The 26535-nt window shown below is 38.0% G+C and overlaps 1 protein-coding gene across 32 annotated transcripts in view; it reads right to left on the bottom strand.

Moving 5' to 3' along the window:
• Positions 1-26535, bottom strand: part of Map2 (microtubule-associated protein 2) — a 258236-nt gene that overhangs the window by 171756 nt on the left and 59945 nt on the right. For 28 of the 32 annotated variants that reach the window (XM_087564816.1, XM_087564831.1, XM_087564821.1 and 25 more), the window contains 1 exon segment: positions 16479-16529. The gene's annotated coding sequence lies outside the window, so the exon portion shown is untranslated. 32 annotated transcript variants of the gene reach the window in all.

Raw genomic sequence — 26535 nt, 5'->3', positions numbered from 1 at the left:
TAAGGCTGTTTTGCAGCAAAGGCTCTTGATTTGGCCTTACTGACAGCGCATAGCACAGTAACTGTTTAGAAATTTATAAGCTATGCTCTGATGCATTGCACGAGTGTGTTGTAAAGTCGATGCATACAGCTGGAAGGTTGTCATGTGCTCAGTACCTGTAAGCAGTATGACTCCTATCTTGCTGTCCTCCAGCACAATTCTTGGCACAAAGTAGCACTCAATAAAGCATTTGTTTAACCAGTAAATGATTTACTAACAGTCATTTTACATGGACTTGAAATAACTTCAGCCCCTCAATTCTAAACTAGGAAATTAAAAAAAGACTATTTAGAAACTTCAAGTCTTTGGTGGGGGGTGGGAGTGGGAATAATGACTGACTTTCAAAAACAAGAGAAGCCATACTTAGTTTTTTTTTTTAATGCTAACATCCTTAATCTTACATTGGCAGATAAATCAAACCACTGAAAGATATCTGCCACATATCCCAGAATGCAATTTAGTATATGTTGGCATTTTGTCTAGGCTCTACCCCACAGTTACCTGGCAACAGCCAAGTGTGCCTGACTCACTATAAAAGGGGCTGCTTGCCCACCCCCCCCAACTCTCTTGCTCTCTTCCTCTTGCTTCTGCTCCTTACCCTCACTCTCTCCATTCCTGCTCCCCTTCTCCACGTTCTCATGACTGGACTCTACTCCTCTACTCTTTACTCTCTCTACTCCTCTACTCCTCCCCTCCCCTCCCCTCCCCTCCCCTCCCCTCCCCTCCCCTCCTCTCCTCTCCTCTCCTCTCCCCTCCCCTCCTCTCCTCTCCTTTTCTCATCTCTCCTCTCCTCTCCTCTCCTCTCCTCTCCTCTCCTCTCCTCTCCTCTCCTCTCCCCCTCTCTGTCTTTCTCTCAACTCCCCTCCCCATGCCCTGAATAAACTCTATTTTGTACTATACCATTGTGGGACTGATACCTCCGAGGGGGAAGACATGATTCAGCATGGGCCCCCAGAGGCACCCCCTTCCACCATACCATACCTCACCTCCACCAAACATACCCCTGGCTTCTCTTTCTTTTAATAAAACACACCAATATACACAGAATTTTGCTTAAGGTTTTTATATGAGAAATTAAAAATAAATGTATTAGTATGTAATGATATCTAAAACTACAAGTCCTGAATATTGTGAAAGTTAGCAGAGTCGGGCTCAATGAATATAATATTGCTTAAAATGTCTTAGGAAGCAACATGGTAAAGGAGATAACCTTATGAAAGGAAAAATAATTACAATTTGCCTTCGAAAAAAAAAAAGAACAAAAAAAAAAAAAAGAAATATCTCCAAAAGCTATCTCAAGAGTTCTCTGAAAATCCATCCTCATAATTTGAAATTAGGTCTGCACTTCCAATTTAATAAACCCAAGCAGGACAAAGTCACATGAGATGACATTTTAAAAGCCTGAGCCCTTGTGACATTCTTTTCTCCTTGTGTAGAGAAGCACCATTTGTGTAGGTGAAGCCTCCCAGTATTAGTCACTATTAGCCTGCTTTCTCCACCATCCTTCTTGAGAAATCTAATTATATTTACAGGCAAATATGCACTTTAAATAATTCCAGCTAAGTTTTAAGGAAATTCAGATCAAGGAGAAGAGGATGGGGAGAGAATGCTATTATTAGAGCCTGTGGATTTGAGCTCTGCATATGTAGATACGTTAGGGAGTGAATCACTGGCTGTCTATAGGGAAGCCTGTCTTTAGCAATCTTCTGATCTTGGCATCATCAGCAGATGCTCACCCTGACCACAACTTGACTGATTACTGACAGAAAGCTCATAATGGCAGTGATTGGGGTCGCATGACCTTCAGCATGCTCCTGCTGTTTTTTTTTTTAATGTATTTTTATTTATTTAAGGAAAGGGCAGATGGCCAGGCATTAGCATTTGAACAGGAACAGCAGATTTTAAAGCTGAGTTTAAGTGAAAAGTGGCAAAGAGCTGTGCATGTCCATTCATAGGCACATTTTCAGAGTCCATTAAGTTCTTTCATGCTATCCCTTCTACTCTTCCCAGGGAGGCCTCCATCCCCCTCAAAGCTTGCTGTGGTTCCATCCCAGGAGCAGGGGCAGCACTCAGGCCATTGGAGAGTGATAATTTGACTCCTCACTTCCTACACTTGTCTTTGTTTTTAGAACCCACTAGAAATATTCAAAGACACAGACTGATCATAGAGCACTTTTCTCAGGAACCAATTACTTGGTTCATTTTACATCACACCAAGTAACACATTGGTTCGGAGTCAGAGATAAAATGTAATAGAACATGCCTACTTTTCTTTAAGATTTTCTTCTTATCCCTTTCCCAGTGTGTATAAGTTGGATAAAGAAAGGCCCTTCTCAACCTCTCAGCTCCCTTGGAGTGATGATCTGAGATGGGCTCCTTGGCTTCAAGCTACAGATCAGTTTCCTATTGTCTGACATAAAAGTATCAGATGTGGGTTAGAGAGATGATGGCTCGGTGCTTAAGAGTATGCACTGCTCTTCCAGAGGACCTGAGCTTGGCTCCAAGTACCCACCCATGTCAGGCAGCTCACAATTCTCTGTAACCTCATCTCCAGGAAATCTAACACTTCTGCCCTCCAGGAGACACACACACACACACACACACACACACACACACACACACACACACACACACTTTTAAAAATAAAAATAAACCTTTTTAAAGAACAAGATGTTTACTTTTCCCTCATAAAAGCCAATTGGCTAACAGATGGTCACCCCTGTTACCAGACTTTCAGGTAGCGCTGAGAGACTCACGTGTGGGCTAGTTACTGTACTGAATGTGTGGTGTTTGCTTGGGATGTGTTAAAGATTGGAATTTTCTTCTCTGTAGTCTCTTAGCAAGTTGTGTGGTATGTGCAATGTATTCTGGTTTAATGCTTTTTTGACCTGAAACAAAAGAAAATAAAACATACTAAAAACCATGTGTTCTATTTTTCTAGTACTGTCTCTGTGAAGAGGTTTGCATGGTCTAAAGATTTTAGTTTTAATCATGTATTTCTCCTGCAACTTTACATTCCAATTAATCCTTTCCCCTGGGAAGGAGCCCTTCGAGATTTTTTTAGAAGATTGTAAATTCAAATTTTCCCATCTGAAATTTTAAGAAGAGGTATAGCAGTTCATTTTATTCTAATATCTTCCTGTGCTTATAAAAAATTTGATATACTAATGCTGTGATAAAATAAATATGCACTAACTGGAATACTTAGTTTTCACATATTAAAATACTGATATTTTACTTTCTTTTCACAAAATCTAAGTTTATTTACATATATATGTATATATAAATGCATATGTATATATACACATATATGTATAAGCACACATACATACATATACATACGTACGTACATACATACATACATACATACATACATTCATACATACATACATGGCGGCTGTTGGAACTGACATCCACAGTAACATTTTGGTTTCTGACTATTCTGTGCACAGAGCATGCAAATTCTTCATATGGGCTCATTTTCTGCTCACATTGATATAGAAAATAGGCATGCACAAGAGCAGTTCAGCAAAGGTTCATGAAAGTTAAGGGATACGGAAAGAGACAGGAACTGAGCTCACGATACACCTGTTTGGTACGGCCAGCTTCCTGCCTCATTCCTTCCTCTATGCTAGGCATCCTCAGACTCCCTCAAGTACCTTTCACAACAATCCCTTCTCTCTTGTGCCTATTTTCATTCTGTTTGTCTTTAAAGGTCCTACTGAAATATCCTCTAAAACGTAGTCTTCCTAAGTCACAGCTAATTACATCTCTGTATAGCCTGGCAAAATGATGCCTACCCTTAGCATTTCAGTGAATCCTCATGCATTTGCCACCATTCTCGTGCATTAGTTCCTTTCCCTTTAAGACTGTAAAGTATCAGTGAGCAGGGGCTTCTGAAGCATCCATAGGTTCTAACTTTCTTGGATCTCTGGACTGAGATGAGGGTGGTACTCTGAAGCTGTCTATTCCTCTTCTTCCCATCACGACCTCCAGGCCCTTCCTTCTAATAAACTGTATCTTCTGGAGGGAAGCACTGACTTCTTTTCTGAACCTACCAATGCATTTTCTATTACTATAGTATTGTTATATTCAACAAGATGGGCTGTTGTTCATTAAACAGTAAAATAAAGTTCTGTCAGTCTTCAGGCATTGACCTTGTGCCCACGACCACTGTGTACAAAGCGGTTCCTACCTTCGGATTTTATACACTGTTGAACAACATAACGAATTTCTAATGCCCATGCTAAGTAAGTCCTCGTTCCTTATCAGTCTTTGTGAGTTGACTCTTCCCGCATCTCCTCCTCCTCCATCCGCAGTGCTGCCCTTCGTCTTTCCTTCACTTCTGTGCCTCTGTGTGAGGTCATGCTATCTGGTGACTCCTACATTCAGTTACATTGACAATCTGAGTAAGACACTATTTATGGTCATGATGAAATGCAGATACATGGTAAAAGTCATGTGGGTCGGTACTGAGCATCTAATTTTATCTCTGAGTAAACCACAGCGTATAGTTAGAGGAGAAAATGCTACTTGATTAAGTAGAAAATATTTGTTTAAGGTTTTTTTTTTTTTGAGAAAAAAAAACCCAAATGAAACTAACCACCTTCTAAGACCTTTTTGTGTTTCACAGATTGTGATAGAAAGTCATATCATGCTTCTTCTTTACTATAGTTTGTTGCTACATGTTGTATTTGACTTCTGCATCCCTCTCATACATATACAAAACATGAGTATGCTCTGACTTTGTAAAAATAACATTAAAACTTTTTTTGATCCTGGGCATCTTTGATAAAAAGAAAATTAGAAAGTTTAACAAAGGTGCTCAGATGTGAAAATATAAAAAATAGCCAATATTTACTCCGTCCCTACAAAGTCAAAGGAACACAGTCGAAATTCCAGGTCAGCAGGAAGAGGGAGGAAGATATTTTATAGAGGACAGTAAATTTGTTTAGATCCTTTGGGATAGATAATTCTAATAGATATATGACCAGTCAACCACTATGGAATGTTTGAAGGTAATTGAAGTCATCATGAATGTGGAACAATGAATTTCTTATGTTGTTCAACACTCATGTGAAGCAATCCATTGAATGTCTAAACAATAGCTAACTTTGAATATGTAAATGTAATGTCTGTTCATTAACTTTAGTGGCTAATTGGACGCTTGTACATGCTTAATTTGGGTCACTAATAGAAAAAGATTTACACCTTAATTTTCAAATATATAAAACTGGTAGAAAACCCCTAGGGATCTGCCAAGTCCCAAGGTCCTCCCCTGTAATGTTATAACCAGATGGTCTCAAACAGGCCTCCATCCCTAAGAGATAATAGCGAGTTAAAGTGAAATTGGAAAGGGTTCGTAGCTATTAAGCTGCTCATTAAGTAAAACATCCTGCTAGCAGGCTCTTTTTTTTCAAATTTATCTAACATAACTAAACAAGAAAAAGAAGAAACCCACAAAAAATTGACAGGATAAGATGGTGTTCTTATTCTTACTTTTATTAATTATCAAAATTGTGACCTCCAGATGCTTCTCCATGAAAACACCATTCCCTCTTTAATATCATATTTTAGTTCATCCTCTATGCTGGAGATGGTATTTGTAATGGATGGTTTACATTTCCTTAAAGATGAAACTATAGATGTTTCTTGAAATGCTAATGAGCTTGTAGGACATGGGGACTAGTGGAAACAGAAAAGCTAGAACTGGTTTCCCTCCTACAGTCAAAGTTTTCTTTAAGTAGAAAGAGAAAAGCGTCCTTGGATTGATCACTCCAAAGATCTCTATTTTCTAACTTAAGCCATCCCAGAATGATTCATACGTGCATATTATAAGCAAGCAACTACAGTTGGGTAAATATGTCTTTTTCTATTTATTTTTATTCTATAATGATCTTTTCTAAATTTTTATAAGCTGTTTCATGCCGCAGAATAACGTGTTATAGAAATTATATTTGGTTGTGTGACTAAGTCTTTCTATTCATAAAATGAAGACAATCAAACAAAAGTCCCAAACCCTCATCTCCAATTTCAAATTCATGCTTCAAGGACCACTTGTCCATCTTTGGAAGAGAAATCTTACTTGACAGGCATACAATTCTTAAAAGAGGAGAGATGGCATGGCAGAGGAACATAGACATGGAGACATATGTATGATACACTTGATGCTCCTTATAACGCGGCTCTTCTCTGTAAACCTGAAGTGATAGGAAGAAAGTAAGCTGAGCCAAGACTCCAAAGTGCTATGTAATGTCACAGAATGAAATCCAGGCCACACTGATTCCTTGTGCATAACAAGAGCTTTTCAACTAATGCTTTTATGTTTTTAAATTACTGGCTGGATTTTCCTTAAGAAAAGGAAGAGAATTTCATCCTCTGCCGAAATGAGGTAAAAAGTTGTTACAGAAGTAAAGATTTTTCCTCACTCACTGTTCCCCTCAACCTACTAAAATATCTATTTCCCCCCCCTAAAATATCTATTTATCCATCCTCTATCTAATCATCTATTGTCTGTGCATCACCTACTACATATGAAAAATATGTACTATGTAATTATAATCTTGAGGTAAACAAATCCTCATTTTCTATTCTGAAGTGACTACAAAGGTTAAACAAAGGTCATGCAGATGTATGGGAGCAGCAATAATGAACGTAGCCCTTCAAAAACATAAATTCTAACTTCTCAGTAAGTGGGAGAAAAGGCAAGAGATTTCTAAATGGAAGGGATTCTTACATAAGTAGGAAATCTGCTTCTTTGCTACCTAAACTGCCCTAAGGTAATATAAGGCAAATTTAAGTCAAAAAAACTTAGCTGAATTATTCAATGAAATGCTATCCTTCCTTTCGGATAAATGTAAGGATAAAGATTAGCTGCCCAGTACATCAAACCTGCAGCACTGGTTTCATAAGCTCTCAGTCAGTATGGACATGATTCCACAGGGTTGTCTTTTGTGGTCACTTGATACTACGTTTACTTAAGGAGAAAGGAATCAGCTAGACTACTATTTTCTCTATTTTAGTAAAAACATCTATGGAAAAAAAAACAAAATATTACTTTTTAAAAATATTTCCAGTGGGTAATGTTTTTATGTTCTATGATGTCAACAGCTTCCTTCCTCGCTGTGTCAAAACTATCAAAAAGGGAGCAATTTCCGGGGCTTATATTCATGAAGTTCTGAGTCGGTCATATACAGAGATGAGCAGTAACGGTAAGACTGCCAGCCTCTCCCACACCACTGGCACTGGCTTCTGCCTCAGTCGCATCAGTCGCTGCTTCCTTGGTGTAAGGGTTGTTCTGTTTCATTGTTGTTTTACACCAGAGCTCAGTCATGGATGTCAGAGAACACAGGGGAGTCAGTTCTCTCATTCTACCAGGGGAGTCCCCAGGAAGGAAAACCATGTTGTCAGAAATGGTGACAAGTGCCTTTTCTGCCTGATCCATCTTCGAGGCCCGGTTAAAATGTCAGCAGGAGGAAAAACAAAAACAAAAATCTACCTCAAAAAGAAGGAGGAGAAGGAAGAGAAGGAGGTGGAGTAAGAGGAGGAGGAAGAGGAGTAGGAGGAGAGGAGATGAAGAAGAGGAAAAAGTTGAAGAGGAAGAGAAAGAAGAAAGAGGTCTTGGGGCTCAGCATTGATTCTGTACTTGGGATGCTGAAGCAGGAACATCACAAGTTCACAAGTTCAGGCCAGGTTGAGCTACATTCAGAGACCATATATTAAAATAAATAATTAAATAAAAATTGAAAACTCATGTCTATGACAGCTCATATTTCAGGAAGCTGCATAGGAATACAAACCCTCCTAGGACTATTGAGTGTTTGCAGTGTGACTATAGCAGCTGCACATCGCTCATGCAAGTGGGAACTAATGATTATGTGTATCAGTTCCAAAATAAACATAAACATTTTAGCAATGCTGATTCAAATTTTGAGGGGGGAGTGATTATTCCTTAAAGTCAGTCTTTCTATCTATCTATCTATCTATCTATCTATCTATCTATCTATCTATCTATCTATCTATCTATCATCTATCTATCTATCTATCATCTATCTATCATCTATCTATCATCTATCTATCTATCTATCTATCTATCTATCTATCTATCTATCTATCTATCATCTATCTATCATCTATCTATCTATCTATCTATCTATCTATCTATCTATCTATCTATCGGCACAACTTTTGTAGCACAAAGGGGCAGAATAAATAAGAAAATGATTACTCTAACATATGCAAAGAAACATATAGGTGTTCTCTAGTTTATAGATATGTTATGAAATTGTTTATTACTTGACATATTTACAATTTATTACGTAGATATTTCTGAAATATCAACTTCTGGAAGGCTCTACCAGAGCAAAGAACAGAGGGTTAGGATACCAGCACTCCTCAAATAGCCTAGTGGTTGCTTCGGGGATCAGGCGTTGCTGGAAATAGTCATGACAGAAGGGAATGAAGCAGGAGTTAAGTGCTGGGAGAGATGTGTGAAGGCATGAAGCATGCTGGAGGAGAAACGTAGCTCCTTCCCAAGACAGTGTTGGGAGGTTTACTGGGGAGCTTGTGGCATTTCATCCTGAATCAAAATGGCTCAAAGCAATACAGCTCTCTAATAGACCACTAAGACAACATCTATTCCCCATTCCTGCGGTAATTAGAAATATATATATACATATATATACATATATACATACAAATATATATATATAGAGGGAGAGAGAGAGAAAGAGAGAGAGGTATGTACACACACACACACACACACGCATACGCGCGCACACACACACACACACACACACCCCTTGGGTGACATGCCAGTTAACTTGTGAATGACTATGTTACAGAATATTGTACCAGAACTGGGGTGATGATGTGTTGTTTAGCACAGCTCTTGCTATGAAATATGAGGAACTAAGTTCAAGTCCGCAGCACCTCTGTAAAATGGGCCCAATAGTGTATTCTATAACCCCAGGGATCATGATGCAGAGTCAAGGAGAGCTGTAAAATTGGTTGGCCTGAAAGCCTAACTAAACTGGTGGACTAAGAGACTCCATCTCTAAAAGTAAGATATAAGAATCAGAGGACAGTGAGATATACAGCCAAAGATGACTACAGGATATAACACAGTCACTACTCTATGACATCACTGTAACTGAGGTTATGCTCTCCCAACCTGCATTCAACTGGGCCCAGATTCATGTTATCTTGGGTAGGAAATAAATCTATGAAGACCCAATTCTCCATGAGGGGACTACTGGCAGTTAAGTTTGGCTTGGAGAGGAATTACCATTTTCTCCAGTACTGTAGCTATTAACTAGTTGCTCTAACTTGGTCTATAATCTCTCACTATGCTCTGGCATAGTGGGTTATGTACACAAAGAAGTCATGAAAGTAGGAGGGAGACCTAGTAGAAAGAAATAATTCAGCAGCAGATAGGGGAAGAAGGCAGGGGAATGGGCGACAAAGTTTATTTTATAAATATGTAATATTCTGCACACATAAATGTTAACTTTAAAAGAGTTAATGGGATACCAATTAAAACCATAGGCCTCCAGTAATTGTTGATAGAGAAGTAGTTCAAACAAGAAAACTCATGCATCTTACCATTCAGAACCTTGTAAATTAAGCCTTAAGGTATGTAAAACGTAACAATAGGTAGAAAGCAATGGTAGATATCAAATGTAAGTATCCAGACTTATACCCATATACCCATCACACATGCATATAGAACACACAAACACAGGAGGATAGAAAGAGGATGGCAGGGTTGAAAGAGAGGACGAGTATCACATCACAGCATGGAGAAATTACTTTCTGGCCATAAACAATATCATTTCATTCACATATTTTAGAATTTTCCATAACAACCCATCTTACGATTCACATTAATTTTACTTCCTGTCTTAAGAGAAGCATGAGTATTTATTGTATAAAATCTAGGAAAAGAAAATGCTTTTGCTAGAGATTTTTTTAAAGGCCATAGAAAAGTTATGTTTTAAGATTCACAGTAATATGACACCTCATTTTGTTGACATATGAAGTCTAAGTTGATGTAGTTCCAGTTTTCCAGGTGATATATTTAACCAGGACCACTCAGCAGTCTACATGCAGAAGGCATCAGAGGTCGTGAAGCAGCAAAAGCTAAGCCAACACAGACAAATGAAACAAAGCCCGGACTGTTCTGGAACATGGGATCACAATCAAGCCTTTTGTCAATAACTTTGTATAATTATTATTGATACACTCAGAGTAAAAAAAGAAAAAAACTAAGGATTCAAAGTCTGAAGACATTACAATATCTTCTAACCTCTAACACAAGTGCTTTAACCAAACCCAGTCACACAGGGAGGGGAGGTTGTCCTCAAAACGTTGAGATGCTCTTGTGAAGCAATGCACTCTGATCATCAGCTGTTAATCCCAAAGACATTTTCTGTCTTTAAGAGTAGAAAGTGGGTTTCAATGGAAATACACACACAGACACACAGACACAGACACAGACACAGACACAGACACACACACACACACACACACACACACACAGAGAGAGAGAGAGAGAGAGAGAGAGAGAGAGAGAGAGAGAGAGAGAGAGAGAGAGATTTACTTGACATCATTAGGGGAAGTTTAATGCCTGTTCATGTATACAATGAAGAATAAATGTGGTCAAAAGATAGCAAACTTATGAAACCACATGGGGTTTCATAACTTAATGTGGGAACTACAAATATTCGACAATTGAAAAAGGTATCTGAATACACAATGATTAGAATTCAATTCAATGTCAAATAGGTTCTGAATCTGTCAGTGTCTGTGTTGAGTCATATGAATTCACTGCAATCTTGGTTCAGAACACAGTACATGTGCACTTTCCACAGTGTGCGCCTTCACAGTCTGCAAAGTCAAAATGTGTTTTCTGGAACACTGGCTTTGAGTTGAGCCCTCTGCATGTCCTGGGTTGCAGCACGGCCTCTGTTGAGAAAGTCTTTGCTCTTATGGAAACATAATTACAGAAACCAGAGGCTATTAATATTTCCCTACCACTATGCCTCAGCACGCATCAAATTACTATAACTTCACATCGTACTGTGTTAGAACGTTGGATTGTAAAAATTGCTGCTTGAGTTGTTAATTTAATTTTAAATTTATACAAAGTCATTAAATAAATTCTGGCTTGGGATTAGGTAATAACTGCCGGCATTTTCTGATATCCTCCTTGCTGTTTGTAGTAGGTCTTTATGTGATGTGGCACTCTTAATACTGTATTGTAAAGTACAGATAAACTCTAAAGAGCGGTGAAGAAAATCTATATCCCAGAGTATCATATACTGTGCCAAGGTTTAATTATTCATGTAAAACTAGGCAAGACCATCTCATTAATATGTAAATTTGTTGTAATCTTTAGTAAAAGGCCACAATTATAGGTATAACAAAATAAGTGTCCTAATTAAATTTCTTTTGATTTCAAACCAGTAAATGTTTTACTAGTATACCTCTTTTGTATAACCAGAGGAACATAAAAATTTCTTGGATGAAAGGGGGTCAGAGTGGACAAAGATTAAGATGCCTTGACATACAATAATAGTTTCCTTTTATCCTTACACTTTATAAAGTAAGTGACAGTACCAATTTAGAAAGAAAGATGATTATATTTAAACAATAAGGAAAAAATCTTAAAATTACTTGTTAAAAATACTATGACCTATCTCTTTAAGGTTTTTAATAGTAATATTAATTCTTGAAATATTCCTAAGATTTTCAGAATAGTGTGCTAACTTCTACATCTCATGTAGAAAAACATTTCAATTACATGGAGGTCCTAGCTGTCATTCCTCCATTTGTCATGGTTCTTTAGTCCCTTCTCTGAGGAACTATTACAAAACAAACACTGTTGTCTGTATTCATGACATTTAAATTCCAGACAATATAACTGTGACATAAGCAGCATAATTTGGACAATCTTCTGAAGGAGAAAGGCACAAAGTCAGTAAAATTAACATTGTTTAGTTATATATAAGTGAAAGTTCAGTTATATGAAATGAAAATTATGCTCTTCTGATTAATATTTATTACCTCATGACTATTCCTTAATAGGAAACTATTTCCTACTTTATATTTACATTAGTTAAAAAGTAAGAAACCACTGGGTCTGTGGACATGGATGGGGAGATGGTAAAGAGCTTGCAATGTACACATGGGAACCTGATCACCAGGAGCCCTGCACAAAAGCTGAACAAGGTCATTCTTGTAATCCTGCTGCCAGGAAGGTGGAGGCAGGGCTATCACTGCTACCAGTTATCTTAACCCATTCCTGTCCAGAACAATAAAAGACCTCAAAGTAAGATGGATGGCCCAGGGAATAATACCTGGGGTCGTTCTCTGCCTCCCACATGCATATATACACATATGCATCCACACCATGAAACACAGACACACCCACATTAGAAATCATCATCTCTTGCCAATATGAGAGGTAATATTAAGCCTTCATTTTAACGCCATCATAGAAATGGTAAAATTTATGTGGAAAATGCCACCAATGAAGCTCTCAGTGCTATCAGAATCCTGTGAGTTACTTTCAAAGCATGTTTGCCACTTTAAAAGACAATCATTTCCTTAGATTATAGAATTTAAAAAATGATATTAAATACAATAATGGAATAACTCTCTGAGTAGAAGGATAATCATAACAGTATTATTTAAAGTAAGGTATTAGAGATCTCTATCCAGCAATGGAGAAGGAGTGAATTATGAGGTTTTCATAGGATAAACTATATGTAAAATCCTACTTTCAACAAACTGGAAGTTACAAAATGCAAGTTTAACTTTAGAGAAAACTTTTTTAAAAGTAAAACTCAACCAAAATAAAAAGTTCGAGTAAAAACAACATATAAGACACTATTAATTATAAAAATAAAAAAATTAGAGGCAAAACTATGCTCTAAATTGTTGCAAAGAAGCCCTATCTAGTTTGCAGTCTCACTTTCTGTATGGACCTCATGTCAATTCCCTCATACAATAATTCTAGATGATTTAAAATATCTTCCCAGTGTACATTCAGTAACACTGCGCTTCAAGCTCTCACATGTTAATACCAGCATTTCTGGGGTAGAGGCAGAAAGATAAGGAGTTCAAGGCCACTGTCAACTACATAATAAAAGGCCAGCCTAAGCTATATAACCCTTTGTCTCAAACAAATAAACAAACCCACTACTCTATTGTTTTTGATGAGTCAAATTACTTTTTAAAGTCTTCCTATGTCTAGCTGCTTTTATACAATATCAAACTTGTTCTAAAATTTCTTCATTCTCAATTAGCAAGGCCTCATAATAGAGATTTAAATAGGCGTCCATCTGATGGGATGCATATTTATCTCAGCATATACGTTATTCTAACCTTTCACATCTTGGTAAAACACACACAATATCCATGTTCTTACAAAGGAAACCCTTGATATTGATGGTGGGTAGAAAATCAGATTGACTTTGTGCACTACTTCTTTCTTTTCTTGACAAAAATTTTTATCTTTCATAGTTTTTCTTCCAGAAAAGTAGTCAGAACATAAGGAGATTTCAAATCTCCATTTGGATACTACAGTGAGACAACAGAATGGACCAGAGGATGAGATTGAGCATCGAAACCATTCCTGATGCAAACACAGATACCTGGCAGAGCTCTGTAGACTACTTTCTATATGCCAGGTCTAATGGGATGTAGATAGCAAAAACTGCAGTGGGTAGAAAGGGGTGGGTAGAAAGATGTAATTAGGGATTGAATGCAGACATCCTGCATGGTGAGATCAGGCTGCTCCAGATGCAGTAGTTACTAAGCAAAATTAGAGTACCAGAGATATTATGCTACTATGAGAATTGTTGGTTTGGAAGGTGCCAGATCTCCCCACTCCATACAGTGAAGGTTTTTGTGCGTCTTCTCAGTTGTCCACAAGAACTAGAGGATGAAACCCTATTTCGTAGACTCACCTTAGCTATAAGAGAAACAAGCTGCTGTAAGAGAAACAAGTCAGACCTAAGCTGGACATTTCTTCCTTGATGGCTAATTTTCAAAGTGTGGGAGGTGTGGTACAGACAGTTTCCAGTGAAGTGCCCCTTTGATAGCTGTACCCAACTGTGACCCCTGTGGTCTATAAATCCAAGCTGCTATTCAAGAATAACTCACCTGCTCAAAACTGGAAAATAGCTATGGTGAAAACCAATAGCCCCTGATTGAATCTGTAGCCTAGACCTCAGGAGACGATCTATGCCTGGTACCAAAATCCAAGTCAACAACAATGTCTGGGAAGGTCATAGGCCCAAGGAAGAACTTTTCTTGAGCTAAAGTGACCTAAACATCAACGTGTCTTCTAAATATATACATTATACACATAGACAAATGCTTCTGTCAGTCTCAATCCCAGATGCCTCTTTTTGCAGTGAATGAGGGTGAGTTCAGAGTCATGGCTGTCAAGATGCTGAGAGTAAGGATCTAAGGGTGCTAGAAGATTTTAAGAAGCAAGCGGCCTGGAGAAGGGCTCTGAAATGCTATTCTCTAGGAAGAACATGGCCATTGAAGTCATGAACAGGGCCTGAACAAGATTAGCTCTTTGCACAGTCTGTCATGGATGGTGGAATGACTTACGGGCGCTATCCTCTACTTGTGAACCATTGACTATTGATTGATTTTGGAGAAAGTCGGGTCACTGTTTTCACCTGTGCATCTGCCACTGACCCCACCAAGCTCCAAGCGATAGCTCCAAATGCATGGCCACATAGGCTGGTGTGCTAAACTTGGTGGGTCACGAAAGAATTAGACCAGAATGTAAGGAAGAGATGTGTAGGCAAGGGGGGTGGAAAGACGCTAAGAGAGGGTGGGAGATGATCAATTGTATGTATTATCTACATATATGACATTGTCAGTGTTCATTAAATTAATAATCATGATAACAAATTAGAAATATATATTTGAATACATATACATTCACTTAGGCCACTCTCAGGAGTGATTTTGAAAGATGCCAGGCTAAGTTAAGTATGTCAGTACTTATTCCAACTCAAAAGTATGTCAAATACAAAGTAACATGATTTACAAATGGACTTCAAATCATCCTGAGGAAACATCTACCCTACTTTTTTCTTTATTAAATAGGTAACTACCAATAGGCATAAATCCAACGGGATTTATTTATTTAATTTAGACTAAGGAACAGGGAAGCACCATATGTACATGAAAAAGAAAAAAGAGAAATAATAGTACCCATTCATCTGATAGAGGGAGTATGGGTGTGTGTGCGTGTGTGTGTGTGTGTCTGTGTGTGTGTGTGTGTGTATCTGTCTGTGTGTCTGTGTGTGAATGTGTGTGTATGTGTGTGTATCTATCTGTCTCTGTGTGTGTCTGTCTCTGTGTGTGTCTGTGTGTGTCTGTCTGTGTGTCTGTGTATGTGTGTGTATCTATCTGTCTCTGTGTGTGTGTCTGTCTGTCTTTGTGTGTGTCTGTGTGTGTGTGTGTGTGTGTGTGTGTGTCTGTGTGTCTGTGTGTCTGTGTGTCTGTGTGTGTGTGCTTTACTGGCAGCAGGATAGTGACATTAGAACTGTGGCCATAAAAAGTACTTATTGACTGTGTGCTTGCTCTATTAGGCACTTTGGCTTAAAGAGTTAAATTCAAAATTCAGAATGGAAATTCTTGATTAATGTAAGCATGAATGAAAACCCAGTGTTTTCTTTATGCTAAACAAAAAGCCCATGCACAAATCTAGCAACACCTGGAGTTCTGCTCTTTATGAGCAATGAAAATCCTCCTTGCCTTCAGGGCTTAGCTTATAAATTTATTTTTAATTCCAAATTCCTGTCCTAGAGAAGAAAATAGAGGGGACAAATGGATCCCCAAGCCCATCTGTGTGAGGGACCTCTAAGGCTCTGGTATTACTCCAACCTCCTCGTTGAAGCTGTTTAGAGTGGCTTATAAAAGCCAGCTAATGAGAAAACAGAACAAAGAAACGACTTCTTAACATTCTGCTTGTTAATTAACATTAGTGATTCACAAATGCACTTTCAACTCTGCTCCCCTTTTGTAATGCGTTCCATTTGAAGACCAAATTGAGGACCTAAATGTGTTTTCCTATATAATTCAGAGAAGTAAATCATCCTTTAAAATATAAGCTAGTCTTTGTTTAATTCTTTTAAGGAACTAAAATGATGGTGCTTTTATTTCACCGAAACTTAGCTAGTGAGGTGACAGAGGTAAGACATTCAATAAACAAAGTAATATAAAATAAACACTGCCGAGAACCGAGTTTATTAGTGAGCCACAGTGTGATATATACAGTTCATACTTGACCCTGCTCTTGGTCACGCCTTTGCCAGAATATCCTGCACCAGCAATCTAAAGACTCAAAAAGCCGTTATGAAAGCTTTCTTAAGCTTGTTCACAATCAATAGGAGCACAGCACTGACCTTAATTCTTGCCAGCAGTCACAATATAGGTTGGTTCGGATCAATAAAAATCTAAAAGGAAAAGAAAAGAAATAACACCCTTAGATTAAATCATTCGGGTAAGTCAGCCTTTCTTTGTCTACCGAGGAAGGCCTGCCCTAAAATGTACTGGCTGGTAGAGATTGCCTCACAACACACCCTGCTTTTATACAAAAAACATTGTAAATTCACAGTAAATTTTAGGTTTCATTTTCAAAACATGTAATAAATGTCAAAATTAGTTCCTATCTTTGCTTTCAGCATTTAAAGAATTCTTAAGCATATAGTCTAAAACATCCACATTTGACTTGTAAGATACCACCATTTGCCCTGAATATTTCCTTAGTAATTAAATCAACTCATTTGGACCTTGCCTTATATTTTCCATTTACCTCCCACCTCATCCCCATGCTGAGATGTGATGGGTACTGGAGACAACTGTATTATCATGCATGAGAAATTCAGCAATAAACGGAGACTAGTGTCCTTATAGAAATTACAACATAGAAGCTCCTTTGTTCCTTCTGCCAGGTAAGGACAGCAAGGTAGCAGCCATCTATCTACACAGAACCAAACCTCATCAATCCCTGAATTGATGACCTTGGTGTTTTCAGCCTCCTGAGCTTGGGAAATAAACTTCTATTGTTTATAAGCCACACCTTCCACAATATGTTTGTTATAACAGCCTGGACCATCTAGGACAGATCTTTAATCTGATTTAATACCAACAGAGAGTCTGTAGATCTTTAGTTCAGGATCATCAATCAGTCCAAAGGTAGTCAAGGTCAAAGAAGGCAATTCTATCGGCAATTTATCAGTCTTCTCATTGGTCCCCTGTGCATAAGCCTGGCCATTAAAATATGCTGAGACGCAAATTCGTGGTAAAGCACACTGTCGGAGGATAGGGACAAAGAAGGGGAATTGAGGGGAAAACAATTTTTCAAAGAGTTTGTGGTAAAAATCAGCCTGTCATCTGGACGAGCAAAGAGAGAACTAAAATGAATGGCAAAAATGGAATTCCCAACTTGCTTCAAAAAAGTATTCATAACAGTGACTTCAGTTTAAAAACTCGTTAGCTTCTAGAATCATCTGTACTTACTGACTGGAAGTTCACATATACCTACATCTCAGAAATGTTTCATTATCAGATGTTTAAGCCACGTCTATGCACTATGTTCACATCCAACAATCGTGGTTTAATAGAAAGAAAAGCACAAAGACATATAAGAGAAACACCAAAGAGCAGCGACAAAGCACATAACCAACACAGAATTATTGTGCATCTTAAGGATTATAGTGGTTTCTTCATAGAAGAATTGAAGGAAGGGTAATGAAGAGATGGCTCAGCGGTTAAGAGCACTGAGTACTCTTCCAGAGGTCCTGAGTTCAATTCCCAGAAACATGGTGGCTCACAATCATCTATAATGGGGTCTGATGCCCTCTTCTGGTGTGTCTAAACAACTACTGTGTACTCATACACAATATATATATATATATATATATATATATATATATATATACTGAAAGAAGGGTGAATAAATCAGTTGACATTCTACTGTTTGAGAATTTTACACATACATATAATACATTTTGAATTAAATCCAGTCCCTGTCTCTTCCCTCCGATTCCTCCCTATTGCCCCTGATGAAATGTTTTTTAAAGGTACATTATCAGGGGCTTTAAAGAATAGTGTCCATCTCCAGACATCTGACATTATTTTACTCTGATATAAAATTCTATATCTGAATAAAGCCAACAATCCCGCAAGTATGCATGTTTTCAATTGTGCCAATTAAACTCAACAAAGAAATGAGAAAGTATGTTCAACATAAAAAAAAACCCTTAGGCACCATCAATGACATCACAGCTTTATAAGGATGGGTTTATCAAGACATTTGGAGACACATGGCAATACATAAAAACAATGCGCAATAAGAAATAAAAGGTGACTGTGTCTAATGAGACCATAGGATAAGAACTAGACAACAACTAACAGGGGCATATCCCAATAGTAAGGTATTGTGAGGTTTCTAGAACCAAATAAAAATCATTTTCTTTTAACCCATGTATATTATTATTTCAAATCACTAAACTATCAGTATATAAATACTTAACATATGAACTAAACTGAATGGTGCTTATATTAAGAAAGTCAAAACGGTGGTTCACAACCTTCCTAATGCTCTGGCCCTTTAATACAGTTTTTCATATTGTTGCGATCCCTAGCCGTAACATTATTTCATTGATACTTCATAACTGTAATTTTGCTACTGTTAGGAATCATAATGTTAAAATTTTTGGAGATAGGGGTTTTCCAAAGACATGTGACCCCCGGGTTGAGAATCATTGATCTAAAGAGTTCTCTTCCAGCTGATAGTTTCTAAAACTCCATTTGGTGTGGCTTGGTTTGGTTTGGTTTGGTTTGGTTTGGTTTGGTTTGGTTTGGTTGAGAAAAGCAAACTCCGTGTAGTCCTGGCTGTCCTGGAACTCACTCTGAAGACCAGGCTGGCCTTGAACCTAACAGAGATATCCTGCCTCTGCTTCCTGAATGTTGGGATTAAAGATGTGCCTCACCACCGGTAACTTTTAAAGTTTTAACAGTACACATGCAAAGGAAAAATAGAGAAATTAAAAATTTGTTAAAAGCAAAAAATTAAGGAAAGAAAATATATTCTACTGTAGAGAGGAAGCCATCCTAGGAGTGTGGGAAGGACTGGGGGCCTGGCTCTGTCTGTGGACGGAAGTGTTTGTGACTCCTACACATGTGCACAATCCTATGTCCAGAGTTCGCTACAACAACGCACACGAACTACAGGGAATAGCAGAATAGGAAGCGGGCACTGAATATCTGTGTACATTAATCATGGTGACCAGCAATCACATTCACAAGGAAAGCAGAGGTCGTGAAAACAGGGATTTTGATTTGGGTTCAAATATCTACTTGAAAACATAACAAAACCCTAATGTAACAACTTGTTCAATGGTATGAATGTACTTGAGGTCATAGCACTGACATTTAAAATGGGTAAAGTTACAGCTCCTATGCTACACTTATATTTACCCCAGTTAGGCAGTGACACTGTTTTCCTGGGGTTTGCATGGTGTACAGCACACAAAGCTGCTCAGGAGCTATTTAGTATTAAAGAATGAATCACGGCGTGACGTCACCACTTCATTCAGATGCTAGGTGACTATAGCTCATGATTTTTTGGAGTCACTGAAAGTCTGTGTGGAATTGCTCATTTGTGTTTTAAATTGGCCATGTGACAAGGGCCACTACTTGTTGAGAGCACCTTGGCATATTAAACACTCCAGTATCTTTAACACCCTTTTAAGTTAATTAGAGTCTATGTCTTCACTCTCCAATGCACGCTTTTATAGTTTTCCAGAGACAGGAGATGAGACAAATAAATCTGACTGTATTTCATGCGATTGCACGATATTCTAAATACCCCTAATTGTCCTTGACAGTGTCCCCTCACTGACATTACTACTTTCATCTCGTAGTACCTCAGAATGGTTTACATGTTTTCTGCTCAAGACAGCACAAGTTAAATTCAAATTTAAATGTTAATGTTATTTTAATTATACGGACCTTATATTTGAAGCTACAAACTTACGCTCAGCACAGAGAATAGAAGTGTATGGTAAACGGTGAATAAGCAAACATTCTCAATTCAATATTTCTTGGATTCTTTGCTAAGTATTAGAAAATAGCAGAAAATGCTTTTGAGTGTTTATGGGAATAAAATCATACCTTTGTCCCATTTGATCTCCATTGAAGGGATGTTCTCCCTAATAACTGGTTTTGGGAAAACTGAATATCCACATGCAAAGGGATCAAAATGAACCTTTATCTTCTATCATACATAATAATCAATTCAAGTGGATTAAAATTTAATTTTCAGACCTAAAATTATAAAACTTGTATAGGAGGAAATGCATAGAGAACAAACTACTTGGCATTCACATTGACAAAGCCAGATGACTCCAAAACCTTAAGGAATAAAACCCAAAAGCAATCAAAATGAAAGGTGCCTGGCAACAGAACCAAAGGAGAAGGAGGTTTCAATCAAGGCATTTTAAATCATGTGTTTGGTAAGTGGTTTACAAACAAAACTTACAAGAAATTCACAGAGCTCAAAGCAACAAACAAAACAAATATATTAAAATGGAACAAAGACTAAATAGAATATTTTCTTTAAAAAAGCCTAAAAATAACCAATAAATACAAAACAGCAATCAACATAGCTAACCATGGGAATATAAATCAAAATCAAAATGAGGTATCATCTCATACCTGTTATTATGGCTTAGATTAAGATGATTAAGGATAACAAGTACTGCCAAGCCTGTGGACAAAAGAGAAAGTGCTGTGGCTTGGTCTGCAGTCTTCCCCATGGGTTCCAGTGTTTGACAACTGTCCCCAGTTGGTGGTGCTGATTTGGAAAATGGCAGAACCTTCATGACTGTGAACTAGCTAGTCACTGGAGTGGGACATAGAAGAAGGAGGAGGAGGAGGAGGAGGAGGAGGAGGAGGAGGAGGAGGAGGAGGAGGAGGAGGAGGAGGAGGAGGAGGAGGCAGCGGCGGCGGCAATGACAACTGCTTGGCTTTGGCCTGAGTGTTCTGCTTCCTGACTTGCCAAGGTTTGACCAAACAATGGGACATATGGCTGTCATCACAGACAGAACTATCACAGACAACATACTTTGCCTCAGAAATGAGCCCAAATATATCCTTCTTCTCTTGAGTTGCTTTAGTCAGATAAGATAATAGTCTCATCTATTATAGATATAAGAAAGGTAATTAACATGACACATTTATACTTTTTGTGGAAATCTAAATTAGTATAGGCATTCTGGTAAATAGTACATGGTACCCCAAAATTAAAATCAAAGTATCATATGACTCAGAAATCCCAAGGCAAATAAAATTATTACCTTCAATAGATGTCTGTACTTGTGTACTTAGAATATGTATATACATATGAATATATTATTAATATACTGCAGCATTATTAATATGTACATACGTATATATGTATGTAGGGGAACAACTGAAGTATTCACTAAAATATGACTAGACATACAACTTTCACACATAGAACGACACACACACACACACACACACACACACACACACACACGAAAATGAGCCTGCCCCTAAATCTGACTAGTTATAGGAATATGATAAATCTGCAAGATGTTATACACATATATGTATATATATAAAAATGCTACGTAATTCCATAGATGAAATTAATGTGAAAAAAGAAAGACAAGAAAAATAAAAGGCTAAATTTACAGAACCAGAGACTAGGTCATTCAGAGAGAGGGGAGGCTTAGGGAAATAGAGAGATGTCAGTAAAAGAATACAAAGATCATAGTTATACAAGACAAAGGCAACAGAGATCCAGTGTACATCATGGTGACTACTTTTAAAGAACACAGAGGCTAGATGAACTATATGGTGTCTAAAGCTGAGGAACTTCAAAGGCCTAATGTAATTCCTAAAGGTAGGCATACAGGAAAAAGATAAAATATAAAAGACAAGCAAGACAAAATTAACAAGGTAGCTGTGAGAAGGTAGGCATGCTGGTCTGTCTCAATGTGGCGATCATTTTCCTGTGCCTGTAGTATTCTAAAATTACATGCAGAGCCCAAGATATCATTTTATGTACCTTAATATAAACATGCTTTACTTAAAAGTATCCGATGAAAACATCCTTACAAAGGAGTGTTGGCCGCCGCACTGCTGAATCTCACCTATCCTGAGGTCTTCATTGGTTCATTTGTGTTTAAGGGAAACACTTCCATTTGCAGCTGCTTTTTCAGCAGCAACCTGAAGCTTAAGAAAAATGCAGGGGGCTGGGGATTTAGCTCAGTGGTAGAGCGCTTACCTAGGAAGCGCAAGGCCCTGGGTTCGGTCCCCAGCTCCGAAAGAAAGAACCAAAAAAAAAAAAAAAAGAAAAAAAGAAAAATGCAGCCCAGTTACTGAGCAAAGAGGCACAAAATAGTGAAGATTTATGTTACCCTAAGGCCCTGTCTTCACCAGGGAACATCTGCCACTTCAAGCTCACAGGTCAAGACTTTTGTGTAGTATTTTGCTGAACAAACCCCTGAGCATAATTCAAAGAGAATTCTTTTCAATGGGATTTGGCATCTGTCTTCAGGCAGCATAGTGCATCTGCATATTAAAAATCACCATTTTTCTGTCCTCTCTCCCTTCTCTGAAAAGGTAAAAGAAATGCCACAAATTAATCCTGAAGAGTTAGTTTATATAGCTTGAATAAGCTTTTTAACCAATGAGAAATGCTTTCTTGTCCACATTAAATCATATGGTGATGGCCAGTTCATACATTACACATTTATCAGACAGATGTGAGCCTGTTTAAACCTCACAAGGAATAAATCTGGCAACAGCAGGAACAGTTACCAAACAATTAGCAAAGTCAGCTGTCTACTGAAAGTCACTTTTCCTACCTTTGCTGTTTTTCCCTTGGAAAAATTACACTAGAAATAAAGTTCGGGGTATTGAAACTATAAAGAATTTAAAAAACAATTTTATTTTTAAGTTAAAGTGCTTTTGTTTATTTGTAATGCATGTTTTTATGTTCTATGATTTATTTTCATTTTTTATTTTATGTTTGTGGTAGCTATGGCCAGAGGTGTCAGGGTCCCAGAACTACAGCCACAGGCAGTTGTAAGCCACGGTGTGGTTCTGGGAGCTGAGTCCTTCTACAAGAAGAGTCCACATTCCTAACCACTGAGCTATCTTTCCAAACCTTCTTTTGGAATGTTACAGTGGCACTTAAACAACAAACCTTGTTTAGCTTTTTGGAATCCAATATTCATTCTCATTCTGTGGTTTATTTAATAGAATCCATTGGTGTAGGAGGGGCTGTAGAGAAAAACATCAATGACTGATGCATAGCAGAATATGCCTATTTTTCATGAAGAAATATGAGCAAAACTATAAAAGATTAAAGAAGAGAGGGAGGATGAAATCCTGTTACGTGGATTAGATCCAGAGGGACTAGAAGCTTTGTCAAGGGGTTAACAGTATGAAGCTAGATGGGTTAAAGGGTAAGGCTGTGTCTCAAAAAATCAAAATAAACAAATAATGAAACACGGGGGTTTTAGGAAGAACAGGACAAGCGCAGACAATATTTAGCCTGCCTTCAGCTTTACTTGAATGAAACATGTAAGAAGAGGGATAACTGGGTGCAAAGCTCTATTGGATCTACATACGAATCAAGGACTTTGGCCCTAGATTTGAGGAAGCTACATATTAAATCTTTAGTTTTGTAGGCTAGATGAAACACTGAAAATTTTAAATTAAAATATGGAATAATTATGTAATTTGTTCCTCAAAGACTATAGACTAGATATGAGATTGGAGGGAAAAAGAATAGTCCATTTAGGTGATGTCCACAGACATCCAAGTGAACAGAGATGAAACACCAATTTTGGCAGAGATATTGCCTCAATAAAGCAGAAATATATCAATATAAAGTAGTATTTGCATAAGTATCTATGCAAGCATGATTTTAAATACATATTAAACATTTGTATTACATGGGAATACAAATTCCCATTACATGGGAAGCTTAAAGAACAGAATTTTATTTATTGAACTCACAAGAACTGGGTACCATCATGGTTGGGTCTGACAAGTGTTCCCTTCTTAAATGGTCAACAGTGATATATCTGTCTTCTTAGAATTAGAAGAGAGGCATGGAAAGGGTGGGTGAGTGCGGAGGAACAGACAGCTTTTTCTTTCCTTCTTGGTACTAGGCCAAGGATCCCACTGGCCTTGGCCACTGACTGGTGGAACCACTTGGCTAACCACATCCTAAGAATCAGATTTTGTTCTCAGTCAAACTGGGGATTAGGACGTGGGTGCAAACGAACGTCTCCAACAACATGTACAACTACAGGATATAAGGGATGACAAGACAAATATGTGACCGGGAAAAGAGGTCCAGGGAGTTCCGAGAGTCTGAGACCAACACTCAGCGAGGTTGCGGCAGATTTAGAATGGAAGGCTGAAGTATGACTGGGTTCTAGGCAAGTCTTGATTACACACGTGAAGCTAAGTTTCCGGCAGAGTCATAAAAGAAAATATCCATTGGACTTATTCATGAAAGGTATGATGTTGTGTCATGTGAAACTTTACTTCATATTGAAACAAGACAGCGAGGGCTTAACGTAGCCAGACGGCATTAACACTGACTAAGCAGTTCGTGTTTCTCAGGCAATCTAGCTGCCTATGTAGCCAGCCCCCATAATTGTGTATTTAATCATGCTTGGCCTTGACAAGTAAGTATAACATTTACAGAGCCCTGGTCGATTGTAAGTCTGAACATTGCTAATCAATGCCATATCCAGACTTCCAGACTCTGGGCTGCTCTAGGTTAGTGACCCAGCAAATCTGTGTTTGTGTCCCAGGCACTTAGTGTGGTACTTGCCACGAAGGCAGGGATCTATTAACGCAGGATGAGTCACTCCCTAGAGAAAGAGGCTGAGTCATGGCCACTCCAACAAACTCACCTCTCGACACTATTTGTCATATAAAACAAAATCGTAGGAAGCTAGGCTCCAGGTTTTGCTCTTAATGGAATGTTCTGTACTCTGACATATTTTCTGTAGCTGCCACAACAAAGTCTGGAAATGGAACTTAAAGTTTGAGAAGACCCAATGCATGCTGGTAAATTGGACTCAATTCACCCATCGACTGTCAAAACATAGAAAGAATATTAAAAAAAAACTTTGCTTAAATCATGGTAGTTTTAAATGAAAACTTACAGTGTTATTTTTAATATGACAAAAACAATAGAAAATGGGGAAATTGTGTTTTACAAAACTGGAATATTACACAGTGCAAGTTACATATGTGATTGACTTGATTCTCACACAGGAAGATGCAGCATATATTATTATTATCCCCAGAAGAAAACCATGAAAATTTAAAAATTAAATTTATGGTATCTGATAAAAGGTGGATTCCCAACTAATACTACCTTTATTACCATCCTACTCTCTTTCCCTTTCTCATTCCCTTCTCCCCCACCCTGTCTCTCATCTCTCTCTCTCTCCCCTTCCCTGCCTACCTCCTTCCCTCCCTTCCTCCAGGTCTGTCTATCTGTCTCTGTCTCTCTACGCCTCTCTATTTCTGTCTGTCTGTCTGTCTGTCTGTCTCTCCATCTTCTCTCTCTCTCTCTCTCTCTCTCTCTCTCTCTCTCCCTCACACACACACACACACACACACACACACACACACACACATTCTGTGTGTGTGTATACACATGTACACGCATGCTTGTTTGGGTATATGCAGGTATATGTATGTGTACACCTGGCAGGGCAGAGGGCAACTTCTCATGTACCTTTTCCGCATTCTCACATTGGCTTGGAGCCTGTTGAAGAGCCTATGCAGGCTGGAAAGCAAATGACACAAGAGTTGCAAGCATGTTTGCCATCATGTCCAGCGTTTGCATGTGAGTCCTGGGAACTGAATTCAAAGCTCTTGCTTGAATGGAAAACACTTGGTTGACTTTCTACTCCCAATACACCAAGGTCTTCTATTACATAAAAGGAATAATAAATATCACAGATAAGATTAAAATCATGCAGAACTGGTCAGTCTGTACATACGTATATGATATATATATTTATATATATAGTAGAATATATATGTGTGTGTGTGTGTGTGTGTGTGTGTGTGTGTGTGTATGTGTTATATGTATGCCTGGGTAAAATTTACCAACTCTATAACTTCGTAAGGATTGTACCAGGTTCAAAGTTTTAAAACAGCAATAAGGGTGGAGAAGGTTTGGAGAACTGATTTAAAGAAGTATCGTCACATTTTGAACTGTTAAGATCCAAATCTTCCATAGCACTTGCTCTAAGAATCTTCATGACACAAAATTATAGGAAATGATAGTGTTTGTTTTTATATTATTATATTTTATTTTTTAAGGTATGGGTTCACATAGTTTTCGCTCACCTAGACTGTGTGATGTAGCTGAGGATGGCC

The sequence above is a fragment of the Rattus norvegicus genome, chromosome 9 (assembly GCF_021556685.1).
Source record: "Rattus norvegicus strain SHRSP/BbbUtx chromosome 9, alternate assembly SHRSP_T2T, whole genome shotgun sequence".
In the NCBI taxonomy this organism is placed as follows: domain Eukaryota; kingdom Metazoa; phylum Chordata; class Mammalia; order Rodentia; family Muridae; genus Rattus; species Rattus norvegicus.
The sequence above is the reverse complement of the archived record's forward strand: the minus strand, read 5'-3'. Positions and strand labels throughout refer to the sequence as shown.